The sequence below is a fragment of the Leptonotus elevatus genome, chromosome 12 (assembly GCF_054856555.1).
Source record: "Leptonotus elevatus isolate MCC_2025b chromosome 12, RoL_Lele_1.0, whole genome shotgun sequence".
Classification (NCBI taxonomy): Eukaryota; Metazoa; Chordata; class Actinopteri; order Syngnathiformes; family Syngnathidae; genus Leptonotus; species Leptonotus elevatus.
The window spans coordinates 18,721,459-18,744,865 of record NC_141250.1 but is presented as its reverse complement, the minus strand read 5'-3'; the positions used below and the strand labels follow the sequence as shown (position 1 = coordinate 18,744,865).

General features: G+C 37.1%; 1 long non-coding RNA gene across 1 annotated transcript in view; it reads left to right on the top strand.

Annotated features, from left to right (window-relative positions):
• The first annotated feature begins 8,085 nt into the window (after nt 1-8,085).
• Nucleotides 8,086-23,407, top strand: part of LOC147164881 (uncharacterized) — an 83,880-nt gene continuing 68,558 nt past the window's right edge. Inside the window, exons 1-3 of the long non-coding RNA XR_015096728.1 lie at nt 8,086-8,423; nt 9,002-9,082; nt 20,840-20,990. This is a non-coding gene — a long non-coding RNA (uncharacterized LOC147164881). The remainder of the gene's footprint in view (nt 8,424-9,001; nt 9,083-20,839; nt 20,991-23,407) is intronic.

The window sequence follows — 23,407 nt, the reverse complement described above, 5'->3', positions numbered from 1 at the left end:
AACAAAAAAACATAGGGGACGTCTTTTAACGTCCTCGGCGCCCTTCCCTAGGTTTATGCTAAACGTTTTATAACGTTTATGGCAGTCAAAGAGTTAAGATTTGCAATTCTCGCATTAAATTAACAAATCCACTGCCAGGGACATTTATATTCATCAACATCAAGTATGTTTTTCAATGGTTAGGCATAGAAGAAGGTCTCGCCAAGCTTGTCTGTGAAATTTAAGCTTCAACGTAACTGCAATAATGAAGAGATGCCAGTAGGTGGCAGCATCACATTGCTTTTGTAATGATGCCAACAAAAATCGCTCATAAGTTTAATTTTAGTGCTGAGAGCTCATCAAATTCGATGTTTTGTTTCTGTCCGTTAGTCACATGATATACTTTTAGTGGTACCAGGCATAAAAAAAAATCCCCATGACTTTATATAGTATAAGCAAAGTATGGAGCAGAAAGTGTGTGTTATGATATTTCAGTCTCATGATGAAAAAATAATATCACTCCAGTTTTTTTTTTTTTTACCCTTTTTGGTCACAAAAGTAAGTTTTTGGTGAAACCAGCTTTAAGATGATTAATTAAGAATGAAAAAAAAAAGAGCTAGAAACAATTTTTTTTTTTTAAAGAATCTCAAAATGCTCTGTAACAGCTGGCAATATGGGAAACTGCTTTGAAAACAGCTGGCGGTAAATTAGTTAAGGATGAAAGATGGAAAAATGTTAATCTGGAAGAAGTGGCTAGGATAGGATAAAGTCTTTTTTGGGCGTGCATTGCCAAACTCAAGACCCAACTTAACTCATTCACTGCCATTGACGGCTTTAGATGTCAAAAATTCATTTAAACTATTTCTATTAGTTTAACATTTTTTCCACTTTTATTAACAAGAGTATAAAAACCTAGAAAAAAGTTTTTATTGTATTTCATATCAAATTTGTGGTTAATTAAAAAAAAAAAATTCCTAGGTTTTCATACTCTTGTTAACAAAAGTGGGGAAAAAATGTTAAACTAATAGAAATAGTTAAAATGACGTCTAAAGCCGTCAATGGCAATGAATGAGTTAAAAATAAAAGATTCCTTCTCATGACCAAGATTCAAATACATCACAAATTTCCATAACATCGACATTTATTGTACTTGAACGACTGATAAAGAACATCACGGACGTATATTTACTACAACAAACATGAATCAAAATGTCTTTTGGCAACACCGTGTGTGTTTTACGGTCAATAAAAAAAAGCTTACAGCATTTTACTTCCGCAATAAAAATTGTCTTTGAAGTTTGTCTTCAATCACATCTCAACCTCATAAGATCAAGAAAACCTATTTTAAGCCAATATAACATTACAATCTGCATCTGCCAAAGATAATATGCAATTTATGTGAAAAGATAATACAAATTTAGACATCAAATGTGTTATAAAACCATCAAGGTTATGAAACAGGACAATCTGCATCTGGAAAATGGTGCTAATGCATTCACAATAGCAACAAGATGGGAAAATGCACATTTGTGGTAAACATCTCCTTCTCCTCTGCTATTTTTTTTGTAATCATTCAAAAGTGTCAGGGTTCTTCGCACTCTTCACTGGAGTGCGTCAAATTTGCAAAACATTTATTTTCACTTTACAGTGACTTTAAAGCAACACATCTGGATTGTCCAGTGGTTCTGTGATGCCTAGCCTAGATCAAATACACCAACAAAACGCACATCCATTTTTCATGTTGGAGAAAATTAGAGCACCAGCAGCCTCCAGTTTGCTTCGCGGCAAGGGTCGATCGCCTCCCGTCGACACAGAGCTGATTGGGCTCAATGTTGCAAGACACCGTTTTTCATTCCAACTCCATCTTGCTTCTCCTCTCTTCTTCTGTCGAGGTCATGTAGGCGCGGAAGAGTTTAATTATATTCCCCCGCTTGTCTTCCAAGATCAATAGGGGACGAGAGGGAGAAAATGAGCCGAAGACATCTACGTAACTTCTTTTTTTTTTCACCTCCACTTATGTGAAGTTCATTAAAAACGGAAATTTGAAGAATCTATCAATGCTGGTTATCTAAGTGGCAATCTTAAATACTGTTGTAGCACTTAAGCACATCAATAGGTTCCTCGTTAAGTGGGATTAATTGCAGCCTTTCCGATGCAGAAAAAGCGCTTTGCACAAAGAAGAGCAAAGGAACTCCTTCTCTGTCTAGACATTTAATGAAGTCTCGGAACCACGAGAGCAGTGTAGCTGTGTAAACATAGCAGTTAATTATCGTTTGCTAAAACTTACTTTTCACCCCTCTTTACTTTCCCCCTGTGCCGCTGTACGTCATTAGCATAAAGTAACACGGGGAAAACATTCATAATTGGGATCCAATGGAAAATAGGCGTCTTTGCGCCAGTGAAGTTTTCACTTTGTAAGGCTGCATTCAATTACGGGCTGCTTGTCAGGTGGAATAAATCATTCCTTGGGCGTAATGTTTAATACAGTCAAACAAAACTTTGACTGCCAAAAATATATTCCCATGCGGGACAACTAATGACTTGGCTGACTGGGTGAAGTTGCCTCATCATGATATGTCACAGCCCATCATCATTTCAAGTAGAACAAAGAAGAAATCGTTTTCTGGGGGAAAGAAGGAGTTCGACACTGGGTTGCAGGAGTGAGTCAGCGCTGATGCTGGGCAGTGAGGCTGCGTTTGCACGGTATGGTTCAGATCCAAATGTTTAATTTCAAGTGGTGAAATTTCAATCGCCGTCATGGAAGCGTAAGAACAATAAAAGTGCATGGCATCAGGCCTTTTTGTGTTGATAAAAATCAGATACGTGCTGGACACATTTTTTTTAATATATACCAGGAAGGCCTATTTAAAATTAATTTTTTTTTTATCATGCTTACATGATAAAACTATTTTTTTAACACACTGTAAACATATCTGAGAACAAAAAAAAGTGTAGAAAATACTGTATGCATTGTCATGTACCTTTAAGAGGCGGGGCCTGATGGCATAAGCATGAGCTGGGGGTGACAGCAGCATCTTATTCTGTACAAGTGCTTTACTGTTATCTCAGTGTTCAGTAAACGGCTAGAAATTGCATTGGCAACTTGGGCTTTTTTAATAATCTTTTTTTTTGTTGAAAAAAAAAGAAAAGAAAAAATTAGGTGAGGTCAAGCGATACATTTTTTTAATTGTAATTAATTGCATAAAAAAACTTTTTTATTAAGTGATTAATCGTGATTAATCAAAATTCCAAGATGTGATTAATCTGGTTAAAAACATTTAGCGTTTGACAGCTCTAATTATTAATCTAATGCAAATTTAATCTTAACCCCAAAAGCAAAAATGAATTGCCTGTCACAGTAGTAATAGTGTCAAAGAGTCTAAAAATAGTTTCTTAAATGTACAATTTGAACATTAAAACTGTGCTGAAATATAGGAAAATAAATAAATTAGCTTGAAGAACGATTTAGTTAAAATGCAATAAAAACTCAAGTTAAATAATTGTTTTCGCTAAATCAATGCTTACAACATTTGTAAATGATTAAATGCAAATGTATCGTGCTTAAAGGTTAAATCCAGCTGAACTGTACATACATGCTCTGGCGAAGGAGCTGCTTTCAATGTCACAGTGAAGTGACATAAAAAAATACATTCTATTCTACTTTAACTGTACTTAACAAATGTACTGTTCTTTTTTTTTATCTCATTCAGAATGGGGCACCTGCAATGTAAAACCAGCCTGAGTCACAAAAAAGGCTGATGACAAAATGTCACGCTATCAATGTAACAACCCGACGTTGTCATGATCAATAAGCGGCAACTGTGTGGCATCTCACCTTACAAAAGAAAAATATGTATGCTTTCTAACCCTGGGCCGCAGCCTCTGTACTTGGGGAAATGAAGCGTAAAATGCTCTGCCTGGTCATATTTACGCTGACTGATCCGAGGGCAAATGTCCCCTCAAGGGCAGACATTTTGTGGAGCACAACCTGGAAAGATGCTGTTCAAGCTGACTATCACACCTCTTCACGTTGTTGTGCACTTGTGGGAACAGATGTATTGCAGGTGCCACTCAGCGGAGGGCCGAAGGGGTGGGGCGTCGGGGGCAGTTTAGAAAACTCAGCAATGATAAATAAATCAATATTGGGAGGCTCGACTGAAGCAGTGGTTAGCCCATTTTGTCCAATATAGTGATTAGAATTAACCAATCACATTCTAACAACAGACCTGCCACCATTTTTCAAAGTGCCTCTGGTTGACCCTGAATAAAGTTCACCTGTTACTGTAGGCTTTTCCTGATTTAACAGTGACTGATAATAATTGACTTTACAATTGCCTATCAATGCCACAACTAAGGTTATTCATTCAATCAATCAATCAATCAATCAATCAATCAATCAATCAATCAATCAATCAATCAATCAATCAATCAATCAATCAATCAATCAATCAATCAATCAATCAATCAATCAATCAATCAATCAATCAATCAATCAGTCAGTCAATCAGTCAATCAATCAATCAACCAACCAACCAACCAATCAATCAATCAATCAATCAATCAATCATTCAATCAATCAATTTAGCAATTAAGCAATCAATCTATCAGTCAATCAATCTGTTTATTTACAGTGGAAAAATAACCATTGGACATGGTCCCAATGCATTTTACAATAAAAAGCCCACACTTTCAAAACACTTGATAATAAAATCAGGTTAAAAATATTATTATAGTTAACAAAAACGAATGACATAACTAAAACCAGAGTTGATTTAATGAAATCGGAAAAATGGCCTTCATTGTTTGTCACTTCATATCATAAATGAGCTTACTACACAATACATAGAACTCAACGAATACGCTATATATTTAAAAAAACAAAAACCTAAAACTAATACTAAAACAAATTAAAAATGGACTAGAAGACTGATTTTCAGAAAAATAAAAATGTCCAACCCCACTCTAAAAAATTATGAAAATTAACTGAATAAAATAAAATAAAACACACACACACACAGGCCTGTATTGCAGAAGCTTCTCCCCTCACTTCAACATAGTTCTTTTGGGACAACGATGTTACAAGTTGGCGCCAAAGTACAATTGTACAATTAGTGAGTGCTTGGCTTGAGCAAAATACAACAACAACAAAAGCAAATAAGAGAGATTTTCAGTGAATAACGGATATAGGTTCCAAAAAAAACCAGATTACTGAATGACTTACAACTGTAAAACTCTTCTTCATTTGTCTGCATGACAGTATTATACTGCCCCCTGGTGGCCAAGCTGTACACCAAAATGAATTAATCATGAGGCATACACTGTTTTATTCATCACATTCTATTTAATTGTTATTACTATATGTTTTTATAACATAAATTATTATAGAGTGCTATTTTCCTTTTAAAAAAACATGTTTTTTTTGGAATGTGGAACAGATTAATGGCATTTCCATTCAATTTAATGGGGAGTGATGATTTCAAGCGTTTTCAGTTGTGAGCGTGGTCACGGAACAAATTAAACTCGTATCACAATGCGCCACTGTACTCAGATTCATATCACTTAAAGTTAAACCCCATTTTTGATCCCCCCCCCCCCCCCCCACGGGTTTTCATATAGCAGTTGCAGGAGATGCTGTGTCATCATCGTGTGAATTAATCACTCTGAGCTCAGCTCAAAATATGCTTACCATCTGTTTCATTTTATTCCAGTGCCTAGCTCATGGCTCATGTTTAATGTATCTGTGCTAATGGCATCATCCATGTGCGGCACAATGGCTGTCTGTGCATGCGGGGAGACAGTGGAGGAAAACGAGAGAGCGGGACCTTGCTTGTCTGGATGCCTTCAAAAACATCATCAAATCATTCGCTCCACTGCTTCCAAAATTGACAATTACCGTGAATAATAGCTATCAAAAGTCTTACATAATCTGACAAACATAACAATCACACCTCTTTGTCATCAAGGCGGCACAGTTAGCCGGTAATTTGATCAAATTAGAAGAGTATTTATGATCTATTAAAAATCTTGTGCTAGGCGGGGTCAAAAGCGACTCACTGATGTGATTATCCCCTTGAGCAATATAGGAGGGACATATGGAAGCGGAATACATAATCAGCCTTTGAGGCACATTTGCTCTCATATACTGTACGTCGGCCCATGCAATATGAATGGCGTATAAAACATGCACATCAACGTGCATGCCCATGCACATACAATGTGATGGATGCACATTCAATGTACATGCATCAAAATTTCATGAGCCCAAATCAAGCGCCGAGCATATCACAAACATCCACCTTCTACACGTCTGATGGTTTCTGAGCTAACATGATGAAGTATGAATTGCCTGTATTAGATTATAATATATTTGGTAATTGATAATCGATTAATCGTTTAGCATGCTTGTTTGATTTTAAAGGGACCAAATCATCAGAATTTCAGCCTCCCTTTCCTTCATCCACCTTGAAAGCAGACTATTATATTGGTGTGTGTTTTGTTTTCAAAATAAGACTTTTGCAGATATCTGCTTTTACTTTAGAAAGGAAAATTTTTACAGATTTTCTGACGTGTTTTGGACCAAGCCAGTCAGTGAATCATAACTAATTTATGTTTGTGTATTTTCTGCACTGTCAATTTTAAATCATGTTCAGTTTTTGATAAAGGTTTGGAAATTATTATGATTTTTTTACGGATTCATCAATTAAAATTATCTAAATCGATTACTAAAATAATCGTCAGTTACAGCCCTAATCTGTAAAAAAAAACAATAAAAAATATTGTGGAACCCAGAAGGGTTTGCATTAAAAGCAATGTTCCGTTGTAACATCACTCTTTACAAAAGGGAGAAAGAAAAAGCTCTTACAACCCACTCTGTCAAACCCGGTATGCAACAAATGACAACTAGACAGTAACATATGGGCATTCGATTAAAATTTAAAGAGGTGCAGGACAGGAAAATGTCTTCTGGCCAAGGTCCGGAACATCATAACGTCATCATAATATATAGCATGCATCATATTCCTCTCCCAAATAGTTTGTCATAGCGAGCAATAGCAGTGTCTACATGTTGCCATCAACAGACTATGAAATAAAATGGACAAAAATACAGAGCTATAGTATTTCAAAATTCCCGTTTGAGGTTTATTGTCAAGCTAAATTCTCAAATAACGAGATTTTCACCTTGTGTTTTGTAAACAATCACCTAGCTTTGTCGAAAGCCTGTTTAGCCTAATGCTAGCAAACAATTCTAAATGCAATAGAGCTGCTAATAGCATCTATGTAGCGGCATTCAACCCTTTGAGCAATGGATGTTTGAACACTAACAATAAACAGATCATATAACAATATTCACAGTCATAAATTCTTTAACTTTTGTGGAAAGTGACACATTTTTCAACAACTTTTGGAGTCATTTGTGACACACGTCTTCGTGCGTGTTGTTATTATGTCAGCGTTATATTGCCCCCAGGTGGCAACTGCGCATATACCGGGAGAATGGATTTTGAATTCTCCATCAGTGTAGTCTCAAAAAGCTTAAGCAAATTGATGCAATTGACATCGTCATCAAATCTTTCAAATTATCGTCAACTATATTCCAAGTGATGTGTTTTTAATTGCGAAGAAATGCCGACTAAAGACGAGCTGTGTTGGGGCCACATCAATTGGCTCCAGCTTTGAGGAAGATGAGAGACTAACATCATCTTAATCTGTTTCTCCCAGAAAGGGCCTTCAGGACGACTTTAATCACCTTGCTGTGTGTTCTCACTGCTGACTCTCGCTTAATCGTCACATTTTATCCTCTCCTAAGAAGATGGCCTTGAAATTTACCGCAAAAACAAACCATGGTGGTTCTTTAACACAAACAACACAGTGTCCAGGCCAGTGTTCTAAAATGTAGGGCCTACGTTTTTTTTTGTTTTTTTTTATTTATATTAAACGACATTCTGCATTTCCATTAAATATTAGGTTGAAGTTAAATGTGTACAATTTTGAATAATTTACATACTGTATTTACATTTCCTAATTCACGCATGGTTTTGACCTCAAGATGGCGCTGTATTATTTCACTTGTGGGAATCGCAGCAACGGTAGTAGAAGAAGAAAAACTACCAGGGCATAAAATAGCATTCTGAGAAGTTATATTGACAAATAAAACCGATTGTATCTTATACTTTAAAAAACAAAATGTATTACAGTCGCAGCGTTTTAGAAGCCGTTACTTTGGTGACTTAGCTAAAACGCCGCTAATGAGAGACATGAAGAGACAAGATTGTAGGATTTATTTATTTATTTTTCATCCTTAGACGAGGGGGAAACCCTTCAACTAATGTCAGGTGGATTGGTTGACGCTACGGAAGATTTTTTTACTGCGTCATCCTGTGGATTACTAGTCGCCGTTTCTGAGTTGACTGCTGCTTTCGAGAAGTTTGTGCAAGCAATTAACAGTAAGTGTCTGGAGCCTCAAAGGTATCAAACTAGACTTAATTAAACGACACCCGGGTCTTAAAAAAAAAGCCTTTTAACGTAACAAAATTCATGAAACCTTCATTGCTTTTATCTGACACAATTATCAATACAATGCAAGTGTCCTCTCTTTACGACAAAGGTCCGTTCCAATTTCCAATTTGTACGTACGTGCCATAGTTTCAGTCACTATACCGACACTATAGTAGTATTAGTTAGTTAGTAACAATTACGCCAAGTGTTTGTATGTAAATTTTTGGAAAAAATAACACTTCTAGGCTATACATAACATCACATAATTAAAAGTACTGCTTTCATTGCGTGCCGTTCGTAACTTCGTGAGGTCCCCGCCGTAAAAAAAGAACACCCATTACAGAGTTTTTTTGTGTGTGGCCGTTGGTGGTCTCTTGAACAGCCCAATAGATTAATTTACTCATTTCTGTGTCTGTTTCTCTCACAAAATGTTAGCCCCCCCCCCCCCATTTTTTAGTTTGTTTTCTCCCTGTTGTACAATTTCAGATTGGTTGGAGTAAATGTTTGATTTTCTGCTTTTCTACAGGGAGTGGGAATTACACTTCCAAATCATATTACAGGATAATGGGCCGCTGCAGCAAAGTAGAGACTGTGGAGCATAGACAAGGTAAACTATCATTAGCATGATTATTTTGTTGTCATTTCTAGTGGTTTGATACCAGATATGACAAGGATGTGAAGTATTAAATGCATGTCTTTTTCAGATTTATGATTTATGACAATATCGTTTGTATTGAGTGGCTAATACAGTGACGTCCATATTATATAACTGTATAAGAAAACATTTAAAAAATAACCCTCTAAACCCTGGCTACGAGCTCAGTCATGGAACAAATTAAACATGACACAAATTAAAAAAAACATCATTCAGCCCCATTACAGTAGGAACATACATCATAAAGAATAATAATAAGAAAATAATGGAGTTTGGATTGTTGAGGCTGTTGAGTGTACCTGCCTGCAAATTATGCAGTTATTTCGGAACTCAAAGAAAATGTTTTATTGCCCACAAAAAATACAGCAATTGCAATACTGACGGCGAAAAAAAGAAAAAAATCACAATTAGCTTATTTTTTCAATATTGTTCATACCTAGTCCAGTACTTGCATACTGTAGCCTCCAAGGACGCACTTGATGTATGTATTTGTGCAGTGGTGAAATGCATATGGTCAGAGTTATGTAGATAAAGTGTCACCCAAAATAAGTGGAAGTTTTGGAAGGAATATAAGAGAGGGGATAAATCACCAAAATGTACTGTACCTTTTAGAATGGGGGCCAAAAATTGGGAGTTTTTTCCACATACTTTTGGGGATATTGATGTTTTTAGTTTGTGCGTGTGAATTTTATCTGGGTCTGAATTATTCACTTTGTACGACAAGTAATCAGTCACAGGAGGTTCTCGGCTTACGACGGAGTTCCTGAATTTGTATACAAGTTGGAATGCGCTGTAGTTTATCACTTGAGGTAATACAGTGGTAAAGCCATAATTATGGCATCGTAAATTGAGGAGTCTCTGTACAAACCTGATATTTATGCATGTTTTGTTCTTGAATACTGTAGCCCCTCCAAGGACACACCTGACATATGTATTTGTGCCGTGCGGAAATTCACAAAGTCGGGGCTGTGTAGAAAACGTGTCACATAAAATATGTGGAAGTTTTGCAAATAATATGAGCGAGGGTATAAATCACTTTAATGGTCCAAATGTACTGTACCTTGTGCAATAGTGGGCTAAAAAGTTATCAAGTTGGAAATGTTTTAACTTTCCGGGAAAAAAAGGTTGACTTAGAAGCGGCCTGCCTTGTAATCAATTCAAGGGGGGGTGCTAGGTTTATTCCAGAGTTCTGTTCTTATAGCGCAACCTGAATTTGTACGCGGAACATGCAAACAAATAGATTTGAATGGCATCCTCCCTTTGCTTTTAGCATTAGCGCTAGGCTAGCGATGTTTTAAAAAACTAAGCATGTTTTGTATTTAAATATACAGTGTATGTTATTCTTATTGTTGTGTGTTTAGTGTTGCAGTTAACTCCAACTGGGATGTCAATAAACATCTTAAAGAACGCTTGGGGACAACAGAATAACATACGCTACACACTTACTAGTTGCTAATGCTACGTGAGCAAAATGGTGCATTCAGGGTACTTTCACATTATCTGAAACTTCGTTTTTTTCGATTATAATGTTTTAAGGGGAAAATAACCGGCCATTTGGCAGATGTTTGAAGGGCAATAATCGGCCGAGCCTTAGTTTCATGTCCTGGTTTTACTGAGAAGTAACATAACGCCTATCATTCTTCCAGTAGTTTTTACGTACTTGGGAAAGCAGTGACGATGGGTGGCTTGACATAACCGCACAGCTCAGGACTGGTTAAAAAGCGGTACTGCCATCAACGAGCTTTATAGCGATTGGCCAGTAGAGTCCAAAACTCTTACTATTTACCATCTGTGTTACGATTACCTAGTGAAGCGTTGAGTTCCCTGAGCGTACGCAGGCAGAATTCCATGCGCGGTGACTTGGAGCGATGGCGGTCGCAATTTCACCAGGCAGCAGGAGTCACAGGCCGCCCCGGAGAATATATACTGTCTGTCAAGCGAGTGATGAGGAGCCTTTACAGGGGTCATAAACCTCACAGCCAGACTCTGGGAGCAACAATATATGTGATTTATCACCTGCAAACTCTCGCTACTTCACCTGTTTGGCTTTTTGGGCCCCTGACGCACTCCCTGCTTCTTTCAAGCTGATGTGCTGCATAATTGCACTCAAAGTGCACAGTAATTCTCGAGTTCAGCCGACTGAGGGCAGAGAGCATTGCTTTTGTGTCACATATAGTATGCACTCGGGGGAGGGGGGGTGGCGCTTTAGCGTGACACTGAGGTCACGTTATGAAATGATCATTTATTAAAATCTGTTGGATAAAGAAGCCTGGCTCAAAGTCACTCCTCTGCAAAACATTGCTGTCCTTACATGGACTGTTCTTGCAATTCATTCTTTTGTCACACAGTGCAACAAAAGGGCCCGCATGTCCTCCTGTCCACACCGAAGAAACAACGGTGAGAAACGCTCAGGATGCAAGTGCAGCATAAATCTTTTAAGAAAGCTTGCATGGAAATTGTGAGATTATTAAATGCACCCATGAGATGGGGAAGTATACTGTACAGTACATTCAAGAGGCGTTGCTAGGAAACGCTGCTGCCCGATGAGTCAATGAGCAATCCACAGACTCCAAGAGGGGCTACAATGGAGCAGACCGCCAAGCAGCACAAGCAGCAGCACATTCATCCCAGGCTGCGTGGTCATTGCAGTTGTGCTAATTAACATCATTCTTTCTGCCACTCCAGTCAAACGCAGGCTATGCTTCTCTCACTTGTCACCTATTAAAAATAAATCATTGCCTCTACAGTGACATTTTAATCTAAACAATAAGAAAATGTTTTTTTGGACCACTATCTCAAGTGAGGTGCGGAAATTGGACCCAAAATCAGACAGGACGGTTGAAAAGCAGCGAGCCTTTGCATGCAAAAATACAAAGTAACAACAGAGAGCAGGGTTGGATGCAGAACACAAAAATACCAAATAACCACAGAGGACAGGGCTAGACCGGACGCAGAAGGTCTCGAAGAAAACACTTGACAAAGAGATCTTGACCACGAAGCCTCGGGCTGAATGCAGAAGACGTGGAACTAAATGAAGAAACCTTGACGTACTGAGCAACTCCTGCCAGAGTGACAAACACAGGACCTAAATAAAGGACCTAGAAACTGTATAACAACCGACATCATCACAAGGGACCATGCAACTGCATAGCAACTAGTGTTGTTCTGATACCGTTTTTTTGGCCCCCGATACCGATTCCGATGCTGATACCGTACAGATACCTAGGTTGTTGTTTTTCTTCCAACATGAAAAATCTGTCCTGCCATTGTTTCAGAGCATTCAAGGGCCAATAGGATATCTTAGCTCGGCATGCAGTGAACACGTCACACATCAGTGAATGTCGTGCACAAGCAAGACACAAGATTCTGCATCCAAAGTCCTATATTAGCGTCAGAAATAATGGTATCGGCATGTTACTTGTTAGTACTTGCAGATGCTGATACCACTGTTTTAATGCAGAATCGGGGCCTTTCCCAATACCGGTATCAGTATCGGAACAACACTAATAGCAACTGACAACATATTCATTGCAAGGGACAAATACCATAGCAAGTGCATAGCAACTGACAACATTATCGCAAGGCACAAATATACAGCAGGACCATAGAAACTGCATAGCAACCGACAACATCATAATCACAAGAGCATAGTAGCAGCATAGAAACTGACAACATCACCGCAAGGGGCAAATACAGGACTGGATTATAGCAACTGCATAGCAACTGATGGCATTATCATCCCAAGAGACAAATACAGAACCATATCAACTGCATGGTAACTGACAACATCATCATCGCCACAAGAGAAATAGCAACTGAAAACATCATTGCAAGGGACAAATACAGGGCAGGACTATAGCAACTACATAGTAACCGACAACACCACCATCATCATCATCATAAGGGACATAGTAACGGCATATAAACTGACAACATCATCGCAAGCAACTGACACAACATAACATTTTTAGTAACGATTTAAAAAATTAGAATTTTACCATTCAACATTTTAAAATAATTATTCAGCTAAATTGCTGCTCACAAGTCGAAGCAAAACTTGCAAGTCGATTGACTCGTATCTCAAGGCGGAGCTAGAAGAGGAACGTTGAGGAGAAGACAAAAGCATGTGACAATGTGAGAGACAATGTGAGAGCACGCGTGTTACTTGCAGTAAAGGTCAGAGGGTTGTCACATTTAGTAAAAGACAACTCTCCGTATCACTTGATGGTCAATTTAGGAATCTTACATCCTCTCAATGTGTCATTTACACCCGAAAAGGAAAATGTCATGCCACAAAGTTGCACATTCACATGCTAATAATTCTCCCGCACACAGCAGAACACATAATGAGTCGCTAATAATGAGACGCGGCGCTCTCGTCAGACGAGCTCTGTCAGGTGGAGACGATTTCCCATTCTGATGTCGAGTGCAGGCCACCATTCACAACAGGGAAGTGTTTCTCGGCTTCCTGCATAATCCCCCTTGCTGATCGCACTGTAAACCTGCTGCCGATTCAAGATGGAGGATAAATAATTCACATGACATCGGGGAGAATGAGGAGGGAATCAGTCTGTAAGTATGTTGTGAATTGTTAGACGCCAGGATTTTGACGGCTTTACATTGCAAGCCTATTGTGTACTTTTGTTATGTTGTAGATAATTTTCTTTGATAAAACAATTGTGGTGTTTTTGATACTGGAACAAATGACTGGCATTTGAAAAAAAACAAACAGAAGTGCTGTATGTCAGCAAAGGCAAATCCTTTGTAATCCTGCTTTTTAAGCCTACAGAGAGCGATGGATATAGGTTTATTATATGATGTACATCTTTGGGCCTGATTATTGATGTATATTTTGAGATGATAAATTTGTTCATTTGGAAAAAGGTGATTTGGACTGTAAACAATAGAGATCAGTACAGTTACACAGATAGAGTGGGGTTTACGGTGTATACAGTATATCCATCCCTCCGATACATTTTTATAAACTGTATCCTATTTACTGAGGTCGTTGTTTGGAGTGATGTACAAATAACTACAGCACATCAGATTGCTAATCAATAATTATTAGAAACACCTCTTGGCCTGAGTGCGGTGTTGTTCTAGGCCTTGTTTATTAGAAGAGGGACCGAATATCAATATCGTGATTTATCGCATCGTTATCTCTCACAGATACAGCGGCGACACGACAATGCTGTGCATTGTCCAAACGTGAGTGTACAATTCATACCAAGTTACTTTTTTTTTTTTTTCTAATGTGAATAGAATGGGCGGGTTTAGTCAACTTGTTTTAAAGTACATGTTATGCATTTATAGTTGATTATTAAGGGATAGACGAATTTTGACGAATATTGGTATCGGCCTTTAAAAAAAATCTGATGGCCGATATAAGGTAAATCAAAAATCATTTTAATCTCAGGGAACAATTTTTCAACATTTTCAGTTAACTTTATAAGAGATGCTGCTGACCCTGGGAGCCTTCTGAACCTTTTGTTTTTGTTCTACATTAAAACAAAGAAATGTGTAAGTAAGAATTCAAGTATTTTTACATTTTGGAAAAATAAATATTTACTGCAGAAAACTTTAGAGAACATTTACTTGTTTAGGTTGCCATTTAACTTTTTAAGGCGTACTGATAACTTTGGGAGCTCCCTGAACATTTTGTTAAGAATTTAAAAGGATGTCTATTGTTTTAAAAATCTTATTGTTTTGTAAGATTTAAAAAAAATCAACCTTCTACATTTTGAAAAGTCTTAAAAACATTACAAAAAAGAAGAGAAAAAATGAATATTGCCTCCAAATATCGGTTATCGGCCTCCTTGAATTACTGATGATCGGCATCTGTATCGGCCTTAAGAAAATAACATATTGGTCTATCTCTAATAATTATATTCCCTCATATCAAATTCAAGAAGGAAGACAAATATGAGTGCCAGCTCCTATTTTTTATTTTTTTATTTTGCTAAGCTGGCAACATACAACAAATGACACTCTGGCCCAAACTTGAGCATTAATGTTGAAACTTGACTTTGCTTCGACAAGACCACATCTATTTTTGGTGGTAGGCAGTTATAGAGGGGATTTTATGCAGTGTGTACCAACAAAAGCAGCTGAAGTTCTTACATGTGTGTGACTGAGCATTTTCTATAAAAATAGTCAGTTTGACTCATTTCAAATTAGACAGTCCTGACACTTTTACTGCCTGTCGGCAAATGGGACCACCTCAATCTGTCTTCCTAGAGTAGTTCTATAATCCATTAGAATTCATTTAAAGTCATTTTGTCTAATGCATCGTTTAAATAATTAATATTCCTGTAGCCTATGGATATTACGATCATAGTTCACATGGGAGCGTTTTCTTTATCTTTTACTTGAAATGAAAATATGATCATTTGTTAGTTGTTACAACCATGACTTTTCATTTTTTTCATCCTTTGACTGTAGCTCCCATATTATTAGGACAACATTACCCTCTTTTGGAGAAAAGCTGTATCACTAGCAACGTGACAAAGGAAAAAAAAAGAAAAAAGGAATGAACACCTCGAAAAGCCTCCAGAACAAATAAACAAAAGGGGGGAAAAAACAAATTGTTCTAGAGCATTTGCTGCGATAGGAATAGTATTTTTTTTTTTCAATGGCCAAAATCCGCACAAACATCACATTGATGCTCACCTCACGGCTTGCACGGATGATCCTCAAGGCTGTGAGTCAAGCTACTGTCCCAAGTTGACAAGCTGCAGCTGTCCTTCACACGCAAGCCTTTGTAGCAACATGACAGCTTTATCATGTCACAGCCCCGCAGGCAGGTCCCACCTCGCCTATACTGTCAGGGCCCCGTCACCCTGGTCTGGTGGCCAGTCAATCACATGGCACATGTAAACAAAGGAACGTTCACATGCACACCAGATGACGAATTAGACGGGATTGTGTCTTGAATGAACCTAACATGCATGAAACCCTACGCAAGGACAAGGAGAATATGCAAACTCCACATCTAAGGCCGGAGATGAGAATTGAACTGCCAACTGTGAGGCAGATCTGCTAAACACTAGGCACTCAGTGCTGCTCGTGCCGTTAGCTTTGCTTATTAAAGTCAAATTGCCGATACGTCTGCAATAGGGTTGCTCGATTAGGAAGAAAATATGAATCACGATTAATTAAGTAATAATTACAATCACGATTAGGGCAATCATTTGTTTTTTGGTACAAAACAAGAAAATGTTTAACATGTAAACACAAATATTAAGGCAAATACATTTCTTGCAAACAAGTTCCTTTTGAACCAAACAAGATTGATTAAATTAGTCATTTTAAAATAAAAAATGTGCAACAACTCAAAATTTGTATTAAGAATATTTTATTTCTGTTTACGATTATGTCACTTTTGTAATTGCCGAGTGTAATAATTGAAATTGTAATTGAATTTCGATTAATTGCACAGCCCTACCCTCCAAGTCACTGCAGTCAGTACTGGGGATGATGACTCCCCCTGCTGGCGATTGGCCTGATCTGCAGTATCGCTCTCATAAACTCAAGATTGCAAATGCCCACTGGATTATTATTCGTCACATCGTACATTTTAATGCTCCATATGCATTCTTTGACATCAACTATAAGAAGTGTTTCCTAAAACCTATTGAGACAAGGTACATAGAGGGAGAACGGGGCTAGTTGTATCACTTTTTATACTTTTATGTATTTCTTGGAAACTACATCATATATAAACAAAATGTACACCAGATGAAAGACCAAAGTCTTAGGTATATTTTTTGTATTCATGTCATGTTCATACTTTGTGTCAGTGCAGAGTTATAAGCCATCAAATAGAGGGAGTGAACATGTGACATGTTGCCCCACCATTGGGTAAGTTGTCACACTATATGGGGGTAAGATGTCACACTGGATTTTACAACTAATAAAACAATATTCATTTTATCCTGTTTTTGTGTTTGTTTGTTTCTTTTTACAGCCAGAGAAGTTGTTTGTCATTGATCTTGAAAATTTACCAGAGTCACTTAACAACTTTTAACCCGAAACAGAATTAAAGTCCTTAGAAACTGCAGGCATGTTGGTCATAGTTCTCAGCCTCAAATGCCTGTTTTGCTTCCCTTAAACTGGAAATTTGAGATTACATTGAATAAAAAAAAAAAAAAAGCATTTCGGTTAAAGGATTGATAGATGGTTCATCATGAAATTTAAACCAATCCTGAGTCCTGACATATGGGCATACTGTATTTCCAACAACAACTGGAAAATCAATTTTCAAACAATTAAACAAAACCCTGCAAAATAATTTCTTCACTCTTCAGACTCATCATCTGAAGGGCAATTTTGGCATATGTCCACCAAATTGCAACGTGACCACTTACCCGTGATACAACTAGCCCCGGTCTCCCCACAAGTTAATTTCTGCCATTTAGTGGAAGCGCATCCTCCAACATGCAAACATGCGAAGTGTAATTGTGTGTAAAAAGTGTTTAACATGGTCAGAATATGCAGCGCTGCAGTCTGTAATTTGTCCACTAGATGTCAGGGGGCTCCTGCAAACTTTACTGTAGCGCCTTGAAATCTGTCATTCCCAACCACAACCTGGCATGCAGTGGGAAATTATTCAGTTTCACTTATTTGGTAAGAAAATAATGGGTTATTTCTCCAAGTAATATATCTTTGTTCATAATGTCTCGATGCCAGTTACTGAGAAGAATCACTGCATAAGTATGTAACTTTTGAATTCAGTATATATATATATATATATATATATGCATGGAATGTTTAAGACTTTGTTTTTGTATCAAAATCTACAGGTGTCAAAATGAATCGATTGATCGGCATATAATCAATCAAATTGCTGTTGAACTTAAATTTGTCCCAATCCTCTGATTTCTGCCTCTCAACAGTCATTTTCTGATTTCTGTAGTCTTTCATGGAAGCAGACTGATTATCTTTTGCGTTTCATCAAAATAAGACAGTTGCAAACTTACTTTGGAAAACAATGGCTGAACCAGTAACTGAATTAGTGTGGCATTGTGTGATATTGCTGAATTGTTGTTTACCGGTAGTTGTTTTTTAAAAAATCACTAACAATACTAAATAAGCAACAAAAACTGGTTAGTAAGCCGTAATCGGGAAGAAATTGTTAATGCAAAATAAAATTCTGTCTGACTATTCAATTAATCGAATCAAATAATCAAGAGTTATCCATTTGAACAATATTTGATAGCCCGAATAGAATAGTTAAGTTTGGGCTGCTCGATTATGAAGAAACAATTAATCATGATTATTTTGGTAATAATTGAAATTGTGATTATTTTTTTGGTACAAAACAAGAAAATGTTTAAATGTAAAAAAAAATATTAAAACCAATAAAATTATTTGAAACACTATTATACAAGTTCCTTTTGGATGAAACACAATTTAATAAATTAGTTATTTTAATATTTTAAAAAGTTGCAAATGTATAAATGTAAACAACTCAAAATTAGTATTAACAATTTTTTCTTTTTTTCTTTGTTTTTTAAACAATAATGCTGATTTTGTAATTGTGGAGTGTAATAATTGAAATTGTAACAGAATTTTAAAAATTTTCATTCTCCCATATTTAAGCCTAGTGTTGACTTTCAACCTCGTTGTATTGTTACCGGCTTACAATAATACATATACTTTTTAGGAATAAAACCTTTTCTCATTTGTGATGAACTGTATTTAATAATTGTTTATAATGATGGTATGTGAAAAACTTGATGTTTTAATTATTTTTTTTATTATTATTATTTTTTTAGGTGGTACATTATGTAAAAAGTTTGACTACCACTGGTGTAGTCTACAATTCCACCTGATCTAATAAGTGGATTGTTCATTGCTCCCATCTCCAAAAGAGGGCGACATTACACTAGAAACCAGCATTGATTCCAACTCCACACCTCAAGACTTCCTCATGTAAAGTCACATGTGATCACTTCATGCATTTATGATTTGGTCACCAGATGACTATGTATGTTCATGTGCAATGTCAGTGTAATTACCGTGTAACAACACCTTCACCTTTGCATCATTTGCAAACAACATTATTTTTGCCTTCAGTAAAGGCATCACGTCTGTAGTAATACTAGCCGGGAAATAAATAAGGAAAGGTGAGATAATAGCTTGGCTTCCCTTTGTGTGGGTTGGTGTGCTTAGACGGGTAGCGGCTCCTCGCTGCCTGCTGGAGATCTTGTCGCGGTCGCACGAGTTAGCCCTAAGCCGCTTTCTCCCCACGCAGGGCTCCCCTTCACCAGCATTCACCTAAATCTGTCACACAGATTTGACACTGCGTCACTTGGAGTGCACTCACAAATGACATGTATATAATGTGCAATATTGTGCACATTTACAGCCTGCAATTCCCTTAGAGCATCAACTGTTCTCTTCTTTTTCATCATGTTTGTTTGTTTCCCCCCCAGCCCTTTCTTTCTTGTTGGAAAAAATACACCTTAAATATTACCTAGCTTTTTTTGTGGATAATGTTCAATTAGAGATTTCTTTCTTTCTTTCTTTCTCTCATTCTTTCTTTCTTTCTTTTTTCTTTCTAGCTAGCTATCTACAATATCTAGCTAGCTAGCTAGGCTAGCTAAACATTTTAAGTTTTCCTGCTGTGAAAATTGTCTTTCCCACATTTCACAACAAAGAAATAAGAGTTTAAAAAACAACAGTAATTGTCAATTGTACTGTCCCCCAAAAATCAAAATAGAAGTAAAATCAATGCAGCAACAATGTTTTGGAGTAAACAACTTGCTTACTTTGTTGTGCTAACTTTGTTTCCATAAATGTCAATAATTTATATTGTAAAGGTTTAAAAAAATATATATATGTATTTTTATTTTTTTAAATAATAAATCTGACAGCAGATAATAGATCAGTTTAAATATGTAAAATTTCAGTTAACTTTTTATGAGATGCTGCTGACCCTGGGAAGTCTCTGCAACTTATAAGGTAAGTGAAAATTTTATATTTTGACATTTTGAAAAACTGTAGAAAACAATACAACGCTAACTGCTAATGAGCGTGAGAGCTCCCTGAACTTTTTGTTACAATTTTAAAACAAAGATGTCTATTGTCTAAGATTAAAAATAAATATTTTTAAAAATTTGACACCAATATTTTCCCTTTTAGAGAAAATAAATGTAGGCTCCGAATATCGGTTATCGACCTCCTTGGCTACTAATAATCGGTATCGGTTTGGGCCCTGAAAAAAAACACATGTTCAGCATATTATTTTAATAATATATTTGCAAGTATATGACAAACTATTCAAGCTTCAGTGTGCAGCGATCACGCTGTCCGCATTCACCAACGCTAACGTCATAAGAAGCTCATGCTTGGCGGAAGTTCAGCACTGAAGAGAACGAAAGAAAAAAAAACAGACCGAGTGCTCCTCATCCCTGCTTACTTTCTCCCCTTGTTCAGCTTCTGCTCTGTCGCTTTTCTTTTTGGATAAAGTGGGAGAAACTGGCACTCGGTGGCCACTAAGAAGGATTTTCTTTCCCACCAGCCGATGTGGCTTTTGTTTGTTTACACAGCACAAAGTAGCTTGTTTGGGCTTCTTGAGAGTGTCACAGGTTTAAAAAATTGAAAATATACAAATGAGGACATAGTATGAGGATGTTGTGCATGCGCACATGCCGTTATAGAAGTTTTGTTTTTTTCTTTTAACGGAGTTGTTTTTGTCTCCTGTAGGCGGTGGAGGATAATTATGATTCACTTCCAGTTGTAAATGAGCAGTCATGGACGTCCCCTCCTTTGGGAATCCGCAGCCCTTTGAAAAGAAAATAGAGGTTAAAAATCTGCTAAATGAGTTTGCAGCAACCGAGATCCTTCTCTTGCACAGGTAATGAGTTTGATTAATTTTTGACCTTTGGAAAACTTTGCCGAGCTTTTTGGGCCGCTTCTTGTATTTTCCCAAACCTGGCACAGTAAAACGCTGGCTTCTAGATTTAGCACTACGTTTTACATGGAGAGAGCAATACTGATAGTTTATGTATTTTATTATAATAATAAGAAAAAAAATTTTTATATATATTTTTAAGAGGACTGAATGAGACTTCGCAAAAGCTGCCATTTGAAGGGGAAAAAATGCTTCACTTTGGTTTTCTGGTAGTTTTTTTTTTTTAGACATGCTGTATGTATATTTTATATATTGGTTTATTTAGTGTCTCAATAAGTTCAGTGTTTAAGAAGTGCGGTCTACATGTTTCATGAAACATGAAAAATTGTAACGAAAACGCCACAGACTTGAATTTTGTACAGTTGATATAGTGAACACTTAACGTAATAATAATTATCAACCCGAATTGAAGTCGATAAATCATTTGTATTATTTCGTGGTTCATTTACCTTCAACTTTGCATAAGCCTAGCCTATAAAACCAAAACATTTATGTGTAATAAGTCTGATATTGTTTCTTGTAATAACAGATTAATTTATTGCTTGTTTATTAAAAAAAAATCTATGGGAGAAGGACCATGAAACGTTAACACACATATAATCGCAATCGCTATATTGATGAAAAAATACCACAATTAAATATTTTTTGAAAACTGTTCAGCCCTATTTCACACATTGTGATCATATGCTTCATAAAGAATAATAAGAAGAAAATGATATATTGTGGCTTGTTGATGCTGGTCGTGGTGAGTGTATCAGCAAAATGCGCAGTTCTTTCAGAACTCAAAGGAAAACTTTCTAGCCCACAAATAATACAGCATGCGATGCTTATTTTCTCCCACACAGGTGTTTGGAGATTCCGTCTGGGATAAATCATGATTTGTAAACTTTGCCATAGACAGCGGTGACAGGTTTGCCTGTATAATGTAGAAAAATGGCAAAGGGCTTAAGAAGAGCTGTGATTTAGAGCAGAGGGATGCAGCGTCTCTCCCTTCCAGAGGAGGCCCTCCTGCCTTTGATTTAATTCTCTCCTTGCACTATTAAAAAGGCCTTCCACTCCCCTCACTGCATGCACCTCGCTGTCATAAGTGGCACAAAATCATTCGTCATTGCCGCTTGTAGGCAGCGCCACTACGGCCTTTTGCAGTGTATGTTTTTCCATTATTGATTATGTGTGTGTGATGCATGGAGAAGTACAAAGATGGCTACACGCTTGTGTCCAGGTTTAGGCCGGGAGGGGGACTGTGGGGGTGGGATTACTTTCTTAGTCTATGACTCCCATGTTGAAATACTATGTACCTCGACTCGAGAGTGACCAGACTTACGAGTCTCTGGAGACACGAGCCATCGCTTGGCCCATTTTTTTTTGTCTTGAGCAAAAATTTGAGTCGGCGGCAGTAAATTACAAAAAAAATTAGTCAATTAGAAGCAATTTGGCACACAAGAGGCCAAGTGCTCCCAATGATAAAGCTAATACATAACAATGAGAATTACACTTGCATTTAATCATTCCACATTAACTTCTTACAAAAGTCCGCTAGCTTCATGCTAAAACACAATGAAAAATGGCTTAGACAGGCTAACGAAACTAGCATCAATGTTTTCGTAGTTAAAAACCTTAAAACAACTTATGTTTGAACACAAGTGATAGCAACACGTAGACAGAGTGTACAACAATAGTCACAGATGTATTGTTAGCCGGGTAGCATATGTATATCAATGATTTTAGAAAACCAGAAAGTAAGCCACAACAAATCCAACAAACAGGAGTCCAGTTGCCTCGATTCAACCTTGCAGATTACTATGACCTTGATAACTGAGAATCGACATAGACATAGAGAGAAAAATGAAAAGTGACTTGGAGAATTATGCTATTAGGCTAATAATATACTCTTTATCTTAGTTTGATTTCAGCTTAGGTGTGATAGTCTTCCGTGTTACATAAATATTAATCTAATTGACATGTAGGCCTACTATGTGTGTATGTATTATACTGCCCCCTGGTGGCAAAGGCGCACACGCATATACCAAAGGAGCAGTACAATGCGCATTGAAACATCATGATGCACAAACTGATTCTTTGCATTCTACTGTTATTACTGCATTCTGGATGTAAATTCAATGCTGTGTAGAAATCTATTTTTATTTAATTTTTATGTTATAAAAATGTTTTGTTGGTGTTTTCCAGGATGTTCAGCCAGCATCTATTTTGTGCGATAAACTGAACTGGCCATGAATGTCAGCGTCCCCCTTTGTTGTTTAATTTATTTTCTTTTCAAAGTGAAGGGAGGTGTCCTTGCTGTGAGAGGTAGTCATTGATGTGGTTATAGTTAGTCCGCGCTCCCGCTGCGCCTGTCTGCG